The sequence below is a fragment of the Pelophylax lessonae genome, assembly GCF_965119305.1.
Source record: "Pelophylax lessonae genome assembly, chromosome: 5".
NCBI classification, from domain to species: Eukaryota; Metazoa; Chordata; class Amphibia; order Anura; family Ranidae; genus Pelophylax; species Pelophylax lessonae.
Genome location: NC_138772.1, coordinates 524,329,448 through 524,342,551, shown reverse-complemented (window position 1 = coordinate 524,342,551; position 13,104 = coordinate 524,329,448).

Below are 13,104 nucleotides of genomic sequence, written 5' to 3'. Positions count from 1 at the left end.
CACTCTCTGCCTCCCCTGCACAGTCCTACCTTCAGCATAAATAGATAGAGACTGCAGACATGGTACAGGAGATGGTCAGAGACTACAGACTTGATACAGGAGATGGTTAGAGACTGCAGACATGATACAGGAGATGGTCAGAGACTGCAGACATGATACAAGAGATGGTCAGAGACTGCAGACATGATACAGGAGATGGTCAGAGACTGAGGACATGATACAGGAGTTGGTCAGAGACTGCAGACATGATACAGGAGATGGTCAGAGACTGCAGACATGATACAGGAGTTGGTCAGAGACTGCAGACATGATACAGGAGTTGGTCAGAGACTGAGGACATGATAGAAGATAGAAGAGCACTAGGGGGGCCAGAGAGCACAGGCGAAGCAGAGAGCACTGGAGGAGCTTAAGGGCACGGTGGGGGGGGGGGCTGGAGAGAATTAAGAGGGGGTTTGGAAAGCATTGCAGGGTTGGTTGGAAGGCGCAGGGGGTGGAGAGCACGGGGGGGGGGGGAAGGGAGCACTTGGGGGCGGGCAGGGAAAACCAGGGAGGTGGAGAGCACTGGGGGGACAGGGAGCACTTGGGGGGTGGGCAGGGAAGACCAGGGGGGTGGAAAGCACTGGGGGGGACAGGTAGCACTTGGGGAGCGGGCAGGGAAAACCAGGGGGGTGGAGAGCACTGGGGGGGGGGACAGGTAGCACTTGGGGGATGGGCAGGGAAAACCAGGGGGTGGAGAGCACTGGGGGGGGTGGGGACAGGTAGCACTTGAGGGGTGGGCAGGGAAAACCAGGCAGGTGGACAGCACTGGGGGGGGGACAGGTAGCACTTGGGGGCGGGCAGAGAAAACCAGGGGGGTGGAGAGCACTGAAGGGGACAGGGAGCTAGGGAAAGATGAATTCATCATATGCAGCTGCCCCATCCCCCTCCTATCGAGCACACACACTTCGGAACTCACCTTCTTCCTGCCGAGGCTGAGGCTCCGCCCCTTCTTCCCGCCGAGGCCCCGCCCCCTTCTCCAGCCGCGGCTCCGCCCCTTATTCCCGCCGCCGTTCCGCCCCCCCCGCAGCGCTGACTGAAGGAGCTGCCTTCACAGCGATACGGAACACGCCGGGCAGGGCACAACACCGGCTGACACCCCCCAGTGCGTGGCACCTGGGACGGGCCGCCCCCCCTCTTGGTACGCCACTGGCTCCCGCCCCCGCTCGTCAGTGGGGAAGCCGATGCCTGTGTCAGGCGGCTTCCGATTGAGCCTGACACTCTCGATTGCCCCCTGCTGAGAGCAGGGCCGGTGCTAGACTATTTTGCGCCTTAGGCAAGACCAGCTACTTACACCCCCCTTTAACCCTACACTCCCTTTCCTGTATACACTGCCCTCTTTAATCCTACACCCCTCTTCCTCTACCCATTGCCCTCCTTTAACCCTACACCTCCCTTCCTGAACACACTGCCCCCCCCCCTTCCTCCACACAGTGCCCCCCTTTAACGCTACACCCTCTTCCTGCACACACTGCCCTCCTTTAATGCTTCACCCCCTTTAACCCTACACCCCCCTTCCTATACACACTGCCCCCCTTTAACCCTACACAACCCTTCCTGTACACACTGCCCCCCTCTCTAGAGGTGACATCCACTGGGGATAAGGAGGTGACAGGAGAGGAATGTGGCACTGGCCATAGCTGCGCCTAGGTGGCAGTGCGCCCTAGGCGGCTGCCTAGTTTGCCTAGTGGTAGCACCGGCCCTGGCTGAGAGAGAAGGACGGTCGGCTGTTGTAAACACAGCTGACCGTTCTTCTCACTGAAATGATCACAGAGCCCCTGTGATCCTTCTATATAGGAACACATGTCTCTATGGTCATCTCAGAAGCCACCCCCCCCCCCCCACAGTTAGAATCACTTCTCTAGGGTCACATTTAACCCCTTGATCACCTATACTGTTAACCCCTTCCCTGCCAGTGTCATTATTACAGTAACAGTGCATATTTTTAGTACTGATTACTGTAGTAATGTCACTGGTCCCCCCAAAAGTGTAAAAAATGTCAGTTAGGGGTCCGATCTGTCCGCCGCAATGTCGCAGTCCTGCTAAAAATTGCAGATCGCCGCCATTACTAGTAAAAAAAAAACCAATAAACATTACATAAATCTGTCCCGTAGATAGTAGACATGATTACTTTTGCGCAAACAAATCAAAAACCAATTACACGTATTGCAATTTTTTTTACCAAAAATATGTAGCAGAAAACAAATTGGCCTAAAATGTTAACCCCTTTGCTGCCAGTGCCATTATTACAGTAACAGTGCATATTTTTAGCACTGATTACTGTAGTAATGTCACTGGTCCCCCCAAAAGTGTCAAAAATGTCAGTTAGGGGACCGATCTGTCCGCCGCAATGTCGCAGTCCCGCAAAAAATCACAGATTGCTGCCATTACTAGTAAAAAAAACAAAAAAAAAACATTAAAAATGACATTATACAAAGGCAATTGGTTGTTGGGACTTTGAATGAGGTTATGGGTTGTCACAAAAAATATATATTTATTATTGTTTATATCCAATGATATTTTTATTTCTTGATTTTAAAATTAAATATAAAATACAATTGTAATACATATACATGTGCGGAAACTGACACACAATATCTTAAACTTCACAATGTATCATTTATACTTTATCAAGAACCTGTAAAACAATGTATAAAACACATTTGACAATATATTTTTAATTTCTATAATATCATAGCAAAAAACTAAAATCTCTCAATAATAAATCCAATATACAGTAAAACCTTGGATTGCGAGCATAATTCGTTCTGGAAACATGTTTGTAATCCAAAGCACTCTTATATCAAAGCGAATTTCCCCATAAGAAATAATGGAAACTCAAATGATTCGTTCCACAACCATTTATTCATAAATCCTTCAGTTTATAGTCCATATAAAAAGATTATAGCATTGCGATAGGTTGTGTAACCATAAAATGTCCATCCACAAATAGCCGCTTCCAAAAGGGGATTAGAAGCAAAATCCAGCAGGAGCTACAGAGTATAAAAGAGAAGAGAGGAGCCTCTAAGTGTAGCAATATGGTTCCATTTAATGAAGTCACATGGTTGATGAATAAAACAGGCACATCTAAGTTTTCAGGCATCCGGGGTAAAGCTGTCCACATAGACTATCTTCTGCACCGCCGGCTGCCAGTCTGTAATCCTGACCGGGAAGACCACCCTGGAGTAAAGCGATCTGAAAGCGAAGGGCAGCATGGAAGGGATGACGTAGATGGCGGTGTGGAGTATGGTCTACTCTATGTGGACAGCTTTACCCCGGATGCCTGCATCCTTAGATGTGCCTGTTCCAATCATCAACCATGTGAGTTGCTAAATGTTGTACCTTCATTAAATGTAACCATATTGCTACACTTAGAGGTGCCTCTATTCTCTTTTATACTCAGCTGTAACTTGAGGCTACTTGTATATCAAGACATCGCTTGTATATCAAGTCAAAATTTATTTGAAAATTTTGCTTGTCTTGCAAAGCGCTCTTAAACCAAGTTACTCTCAAACCAAGGTTTTACTGTATTAGACATCTTGATTTCTAGTAGGCTCAACGCATTTCGTGGACCCTCGTCCACTCATCAGGAGCTTGGATAAAACTTTTTATAAATATCTGAAAGTAGGAATTTGGATTAGAATGCATGAATCTCAAAAAATATCTATTTGAGAATAGGTGTTAATTATTAACTACCTTAAAAATGATGGTCGGATTATTAGTTGCTGATATTGAACATCTAAAAGACCCCACATTGAAGAGGAAGAGCGGAAACGCCCTGAGCAAATGCCTGACCCGGGGTTGTGGCATGGACCCCCAACTCAAGAAGGGAATTCAAAATGACATAAATCCTTCCCGTAGTTAGTAGACGCGATAACTTTTTTGCAAACCAATCAAAATATGCTTATTGCGATTTTTTTTAACAAAAATATGCAGCAAAAAAAATAAAAAATTGGCCGAAAATGTTAAAAAATTTTGATTTTTTAATCATTTTTTTTTGAGAATATCATATAGCAGAATGTGAAAAATTTTATTTATTTTTTTTTTCAAAATTGTCGCTCTTTTTTTGTATATAGCGCAAAAAATAAAAATCGCACAGGTGATCAAATACCACCAAAAGAAATCTCTATTTGTGTGGAAAAAAAAAGGACATCAATTTTATTTGGGTACAGCGTCGCACATCCGTGTAATATTTTGTTAAAGTTACGCAGTGCCGAATCGCAAAATATGGCCTGGTCATTAAAGCGGAGTTCCACCCTGGGAAAGTTTTTTTTAATAAAAATACCCCCGGGACAGTCAGGGCTAGTGCATTCCACAATGGATAGCCTCTGATCTGTCCCGGGTTGCACTTACCTTTTAGAAGAAATACTTACCTTGAAAATGTATTGTCCAGCGCTGCCATCTCAGGTGTGGGCAGCTTGAAGCCAGCGCAATCCTCTTCTGCGTCCTCTTCGGTCCCACAATGCACTGCACCGGCCCCGCGGTCACTTCCGGTGCTGCAGCGTCATCCCTGCACAGCTTCTGGGCATGCCCAGAAGCTGCTTAGCAAGGTATGACGGCGCCTGCACCGGAACTGACGTCGGGGCCGGTGCAGGCGCATTGATTCCCGGGAGCGATGACGTTCAGCTCCCAGAAATCAATGCAAGCCAGGAAGTGACGACTCACCGTGGCCGCCGAGGGGAGGAAGAGGAAGTAAGGTAAGTATATTATCTTCTAAACAAGGTATGTAAAAAAAAAAAAAAAAAATTGCGATCATCCATTTGTTTTTCAGGTGACCCGGAGCAAGAAGATGGAGGTAAGTATAAATTTAGGGTGGAACTCCGCTTTAAGGGGGCAAATCCTTTGTATTGCTTTGTATGTTCAAGTAGGTGGGCCCTGGCTTGAGATCAAGCAGAGAGGCTGCAGTGAGAAAAATCAGTTACTGCGAGCCACATGTGGCCCCGGGGCCACTCTGTATAGATGGCTGAACAAACAAGTAAAATAATAAGGAGAAATATCTTATGTGGGTTTATCTTGTATAGAATATCAGTTTTCGCCTTTCTTCAGCAGGAGACGAGATGTAAGGGCCTGGCGTCAGCGAGACCCTGTGGGAGCATTTGAAGAGACTGTGAAGAGGTAAACGTCCTTCAATATGGGAACTGTATATAAAACGTTTCAGGCGGCTGCAAAGCTTTTCCCGGTTCTGTGTTGTAATGGAAAGCGAAGCTCATAATAACATTTCGTGTCACATGGCTTCCTGTAAAGCGTTCTCCGCAGGTGAAATCAGGACTCCGGAGCGACGCAGCGATGTGCTCTCATGCACCCGGATGACATGTTCACTTATACTAATCAAGAGGGGAGACCAAATAGGAACTGACTGCTTACATTCCACTCTTCAATTTGGTTATTATAGATACTGTAACATTTCACAATTCTGAAAGGGAATGGATAGTGTTTTTCCATATATATTTTAATTTATCTATTATAATTAAGAGAACAACAAAAAAACTTTTTGGATTTTTTTTTCTTTTAACCACTTCTGGGTTGAAAGATTTTCGAACAAATTTTCGTTATTTTTTTTGTTGCATATGGAAAGTGAAAATTCTCGTACGACAGAATGCAACTTCAGAAGTGATGTCATGTGTTGAATTGTTTTGTATGTATTCTTTAGTTTCCGAGCATGCCTAGTCTTGCTCTTATGGTTTTTTTCGGACAAAAACTGTACTAATTAAACACTTCTGGACCGGAAGAGTTTCCCCCTTAATGACCAGGCCATATTTTGCGATTCGGCACTGCGTTACTTTTAACGGACAATTGCACGGTCGTGCGACACTGTACCTAAATAAAATTGATGTCCTTTTCTTCCCACAAATAGAGCTTTCTTTTGGTGGTATTTGATCATCGGTGCGATTTTTATTTTTTTGCGCTATAAACAAAAAAAGAGCGACAATTTGGGAAAAAAAAAAAAAAATATATTTTTCACATTCTGCTATATGACATTCTTAAAAAAATATATATAAATAAATAAAAGTACAAATGTTTTAACATTTTAGGCCAATTAGTTTTCTGCTACATATTTTTGGTAAATAATAGCAACAATAATAATAGCATACGCAATAAGCGTATTTTGATTGGTTTGCGCAAAAGTTATTGCTTCTACTAACTACTAACTACGGGAAAGATTTATGTCATTTTTATTGGTTTTTTTTTTTCACTAGTAATGGCGGCGATCTATGATTTTAGCGGGACTACGACATTGCGGCAGAAAGATCAGACCCCTAACTGACGTTTTTGACACTTTTGAGGGGGACCAGTGACATTACTACAGTAATCAGTGCTAATCAGAGCTAAAATAATGCACTGTTACTGTAATAATGACACTGGCAGGGAAGGGGTTAACATTGTGGGTGATCAAGGGGTTAAATATGAGCCTAGGGGAGTGATTCTAACTGTGGGGGGGCGTGACTTCTGAAATGACCATAGAGACATGTGATCCTATATAGAAGTATCACAGATGCTCTATGATCATTCCAGGGAGAACGGTCAGTTGTGTTTACAACAGCCGACCGTCCTTCTCTCTCAGCGGGGAGCGATCGTGGGTGTCAGGCGGCAATCAGAGCCACCTGACCCGTGTGCATCAGCTTCCCCGCTGCCAGCTGGGGGTGGGATTGTGCTGCCGGCGGCGCGTGCTCACGCCTAGCTCCCTTCTCGTGACCGACGTAGGCCTATGTCGGTTCGTCTACGGGAGCCACACTGCCACAGTAAATACACGGCGTGTGGTCGGCAACCGATTAAAGGAAAATCGGACGTTGTGTTAACGTACAATAAAAATTTCATAGCCTGCACATTCAGTTTTTGTTGGCTGTCAAAAGCACTATACTAACGATACGCAAATGGGCATTCATTCGTCGGAAGAAATTGTACTTCCGATTTTCCTATCGTGTGTACGGGCCTTAAGGTACAATTTTAATGTATCCCGGAGTTGGACTTTAACATTTTCATAAGCCTTTAATCCTATATTATGCTGTTTTACTTTTATGTATTAAAAAGTAGATAAAAAACCTAAATTCCCTGTAAACATATTTTTTTGTTAGATATAATTACTTAACAGAGTTATGATTTCCATTCTCTCTCAGTCTGCTCCTGTAATGTACATGTCGATGACTTTTGACTTTGTTTTCATGTGGCATTTTTTATTGCTGAACTATTGTTATTTCCTCAGGGGGGACAAATGAGGTTTTTCAGCTCATCGCGACCGGATGCATTTTCCCTATTCTGGCATCAAAAAGGAAGTTAGAAATGTGAACACAAAGTACAGTTTTAAAATAAGGAAGTTTCATTAAAAAAAAAAAAAAAGTGCCTTCACAAGAATGAAACGGTTTATTCAAACTTCCCAAACCTCAGAAAGGATTGTACAGCACGCTGTGTTCTGTCTGATAATTTATTAAATGGTTTTCAGTAAATTGCATCATGTTTTATGGCGAGTAATAATATATTGAGTAACTAGGTGGAAAAATGTGTCTAACCCAAATTTGCACGAAGAACAGAAAATCAAGGGGCTGAAATGTGGGAAGGATGCATGGGTGCATTATTGCTCTTCAAAATAATGATGCTGGGTTGCATTTTTTGGCCCTCAGCAGGCATCCACATACCAAAAAAAAAAAATGCACAGGACTTTTTCTCCTGCTCAAGATAAAGCAGGATGCCCACCCATTATTACATATATTGTGGTGTACTAGGGGATCAGGTGCCTTTGTTTTATCCAAGTAAGTGCATTTGGGTGCCAAAACCAATCGAAATGTGCCATTGTTAATGGGCATAGTGACACATATTACTTGCATACACAGGCATTTGTGTCATGATTTATTTCCCCCCTATAAACCAAAAGGAATGAAATGCATTCTTCCTTCCATTGACCACCAATGTATTCTTTCTTCTCCAGGCCACCAATTAAGGAGCAAGTATTTTATTTTCACACAGACCACCAATAAAAGAGGGGACATTCTTCCTTCCATTAACCACCAATGTAAAGGGGGGTATTCTTTCTTCTCCTGTCCACCAATGAAGGAGCAAGTATTTTATTTTCACACTGACCACCAATAAAAGAGGGGGCATTCTTCCTTCCATTAACCACCAATGTAAACGGGGGTATTCTTTCTTCTCCTGTCCACCAATGAAGGAGCAATTATTTTATTTTCAGATTGACCACCAATGTAAGAGGGGATATTCTTCCTTCCATTGACCTTCAATGTAAGAGGGAACATTCTTGCTTCCATTGACCTTCAATGTTAGAGGGAACATTCTTCTTTCCATTGACCTTCAATGTAAGAGGGAACATTCTTGCTTCCATTGACCTTCAATGTTAGAGGGAACATTCTTGCTTCTGCTAACTTTCAACATAAATTATTTAATCATCTAATTAGGCTGATAGGTTATTTTTTTTTTTGGCTAATTGTTTTTGTCTGTTTGGGGTTTCCTGAGCTGAGTTTTTGATATCTCCAACCTGCCTCTGCAAGAAGTTTCCAGAGTATAGGTGTAGCACCCTCCTAGGTAGGTGCTAGAGAGAGAAAGTATAGTTTTGAATCCTGTCTGCTTACCAGAGGGATTGCAGGTAAATCTATATTATTCTCTGCCTACCAGAGAGCAGGATCTGCTAGTGAGGTCTTCACAATGTGCTCCGGTGCAACTCTTTCTGTCTGCAGAGTTTTTCACACTGGTCCAATGTGGAGGCATGTTGGACAGTGGGAGGAAACCTGACAAAGGAGTGCACGGGTGATTTAGCCCTGATGATTTGGCAGAGGAAAGTGCCATGATGCATGCTGGGATACTGTATAAATGCCAGGAGTACATGTGCTTGGGGGCTGGATAGCGGAGTCCCTGAGGGAGGGGTCAGTGGGCGGGTGTCAGTAAAGGGGATGCTAGTGAGTGTCCCAAAGAGAATATAGTTCACCCAGTCTATTGCTGGAGAGAAAGAGCAAGGAGACTCAACCCTTTCCATACATGTGGCTGTATGGTTCAAGCAGTGCAGCTGCTTCCACAAGCAAACTGGAGAGGTCAAGTGAGAGTTGTCCTTATCTATTATGAATAGTTACAGTTGGAGTATCCCACTATTCCCTTCTCCCATCCAAGTTCCAAAATAAACACTAAAAACCAATACCCCTGGACTATTTATTAAGTGACAAGCCATCGGGAGTAAGGAAGGATGTGTGAACCGTACCCTAAGTGACTATGTGCAGGTAATCAGAGGAGGCCCAACAAGTCATCATACAACAAGAAGGCCCAACAAGTCATCATACAGCAAGCATTACGGGGATAGTGCTTCATAGGGCAGGGGGATTCTGATGACCAGTGTGAATATTTATCACGCTCCAGACAATTCATGGAAGGAGGTGTCCAGAAGGTGGCTGGGTAGGTGATAAATGTTTGGGAGGCCTGAACAGAGTGTTCTTTCCTCTCCAGTAAGGGTTCCAGTTCTCTTGGGGCCGCTGCTCCTGGAGGCAGCCTCACTAAACCAAGGATTGCAGTCTGATTCTCAGCAGCTGCTGGGCTAAAGGCCTGGAGGACACTATCTTGAAGTCCTGGTCTGGAGAAGGATTTTTTTTTTATCTCCCTCACTGAGGATCTACCTGTGGCTTCTGGGTGGCAGACAGTTCCTGGGACACTGTGAGTAAAGAACTTGCGGTGAATGTGCATTTTAGTTGTGGCAGAAACTTCTACAATATATGTACTGGGGCTGCTACTAAAGGGTCATAGATATACTGGCCAATCCCTATTGCATCCAGAAAAGGCAGCTATAGAGAAGATTGGTAAGAAATTTGTCCTCCCATTATTGCTATTGATCTTTTTTGGAGTATCATGTGACCCTAAACCCTCCCCTTCCCTGTTAACGTTTTTTCAGCAATAAATATGAAAAAGACATTCCCTAGGTGTGTGTTGAACTGTGCCTGTGTGACTGGCAGTCTCTGTACTACATTGGGAAACCAGGATATATTCTCAGCCACCCCTCCAGGGGTAGCGCTACAGGGGTCTCTTTCTACTGACCACTAATTTGGAGGAGGGGGCATTCTTTTTCACAATGACCGCCAACGTTAGTGGTGCATTCTTCCTTCCACTGACCTCCAGTGTAGGAGTGGGCATTCTTTCATACACTGACCACCAATGTAAGGGGTATGTATCTTCCTTATGACCACTAATGTAAGAAGAGGCAGGGCTTCTGATAGGGGGGTACCACTGGGCCTCCTGTAGGGGACCCATGCACACAGGGGGGCCCGGACAGCAGTGGGATTGGTGTGGTGGGTTGAGGCCTGTGTCTCTCCATCCAGCAGCTGAAAAGCTGGTTTCTCCTTCTCTCTCCCCCGAAGGCTTTCAGCTGCTGGAGGGAGAGATACAGACACAGTGCATCACTCTGTAATTGTCCCCCACCCCACTGCACTGATCTCTCTCCCTGTGCTACCCACATCTGATTGCCCCCTGTGTTCCCCCACCCCCCCACAGCACTGCCAGCTTTCCTCCCCTGCCAGCTGCTGTGGGTACACAGGTGGATGGAGAGTGGGGGAAGAGGCAGGTAAATATGTCACTTACCAGACCCTTCCTTTTCAGAACTGAACACTGTGAACAATCATTACCTATTGCTCCTGTGTTCATAGATAACAGAGCATCGTGTTTACTATGCCTAAAGTGGAACTTCACTCTCCCAATCAACATTGATTCTTTTTAACCACTTTAGCAACCGGAGGATTTTGCGGTCTTACGTCCAGGCCACTTTTTGCGATTCGGCGCTGTGCAACTTTAACTAACAATTGCGCGGTCGTGCGACGCCGTACCCAAACGAAATTTACGTTATTTTTTCCCACAAACAGAGCTTTCTTTTGGTGGTATTTGATCACATGTGCGATTTTTACTTTTTGCGCTATAAACAAAAAAAGAGCATAAATTTAAAAAAAATAACAATATTTTTCACATTTTTTATATGAAATTCCTCCCCAAAAAATGTAAAAATCAAAATTTTTTTAAATTTTTGGCCAATTTGTTTTCTGCTACCTATGTTTGTTAAAAAAATCACAATAAGCACAATATTTTGATTGGTTTGCACAAAAGTTATTGCGTTTACTAACTAAGGGAAAGATTTCTGTCATTTTTGGTGTTTTTTGGTGTTTTTTTTTAACGAGTAATGGCGGCGATCTACGATTTTTTTGCGGGACTGAGACATTGCGGCGGACAGATCGGACCCTTGACTGACATTTTTGACACTTTTGGGGGTACCAGTGACATTACTACAGTAATCAGTGCTATAAATATGCACTGTTACTGTAAAAATTACACAGGCAGGGAAGGGGTTAATTTTATTGGAGAGGGAGGGGTTAATGTATGCCTGGTGCTTACTAACGTGTGTGGGGGGAGGTGACTGAGTGACACAGGGACAGATCGCATGTTCAGCTATGCCTTAACGCAATAACTTTTGCAATAACTTTTGCGCAAACCAATCAAAATACGCTTATTGCGATTTTTTTTACCAAAAATATGTAGCAGAAAACAAATTGGCCTAAAATGATAAACACATTTTGATTTTTACATTTTTTGGGGGGGAATTTCATAAAAAAAAATGAGAAAAATATTGTTATTTTTTCAAAATTGTCGCTCTTTTTTTGTTTATAGCGCAAAAGGTAAAAATCGCAGAGGTGATCAAATACCACCAAAAGAAAGCTCTGTTTGTGGGGAAAAAAAGGTCCTACATTTAATTTGGGTACAGCGTTGCGCGACCGCGCAATTGTCCGTTAAAGTAACACAGTGCCGAATCGCAAAATTTGGCCTGGTCAGGAATGGGGTAAAACCTTCCGGTCATAAAGCGGTTAAAAATGTGCTCATTGAGAATTTTTTTGTCAAAGACATGTAGCTAAATACATTTTGGCCTAAATATATGACAAAAATTTAATATATTGGATATTTTTTAACTGTCAAAGTAGAAAAATATTATTTTTTCAAAATTGTCGCTATTTTTTTATTAATATCGCAAAAAATTAAAAGCGCAGAGGTGATCAAATACCACCAAAAGAAAGCTCTGTTTGTGGGAAAAAAGGGACGTAAATTTCGTTTGGGTACGGCATTGCATGACCGCGCAATTGTCAGTTAAAGTCGCACAGTGCAGGGGGGCGTGGCCGGGATGTGAGCCTGAGCGGACGTGTGGCTGCAGAGCTCCGTGACCATCCGTGCAAATTCCTCCGTTTTAGGGCCATTCTGTTTACAGTACCTGGCTTGCCGGCTTGTCCTGCTCCTCTGGATCGTCCTGGTCCTGCTGCCATGTCGACCAAGCCGAAGGGTAAGCTGCCCAAGGATCCGAAGCCTCAGCGCCCGGGGAAGAGCCGGGCCACGTGTCCTCCCGGCGCCATCTTGCCAGTCTCCGACAGCCCCCAGGCAAGTCGCTGCTCCAAGGCCTCGGCGGGGATGTCTTCCTCCCCTGGCTCGCAGCCATCGGGCTCACGGACACCGGAGCGGAGCTCCCCTGCGCCCGCGGAAGTGGCGGTGGAGGCGGCGGCGATCACTGGACCCATCCTCGCGGCCATTGAAGGCTGCAAAGCTTCCCTCATGCTCCGCATAGACAGCGTGGCCTCCGAATGCACCCTGATACGCCACGATCTGGACAAGATCAGGGGCAGGATGACGGAGGCTGAGGATCGGATTGGAGAGGTGGAAGACCGGCAGGGATCCCATTCGGCTCAGCTAGAGGACTTACAGGCGTTGGTCGCCGCGCTCACTAGCAAGGTGGATGATGCCGAGAACAGGCAACGCCGAAATAATATCCGTGTGGTGGGCTTGCCGGAGGGCGCGGAAGGTGATCGCCCTGAGGCCTTTGCTGAGGACTTCTTCAAATCCCTTCTGCACCTGCGTGACCTTCCTGCTACCTATGTGGTTGAGCGGGCTCACCGGGTGCCCACGGGCAAGCGACCCTCGGGGGCCCCCCCCAGACCGTTCCTGGTCCGGATGCTGAATTACCGGGACCGGGATATGATCCTTGCTGCGGCTAGGAAGCAAGAGGAGTTGCCCTATGAGAATACCAGGGTGATGTTATTCCCAGACTTCTCGGCTGAAGTA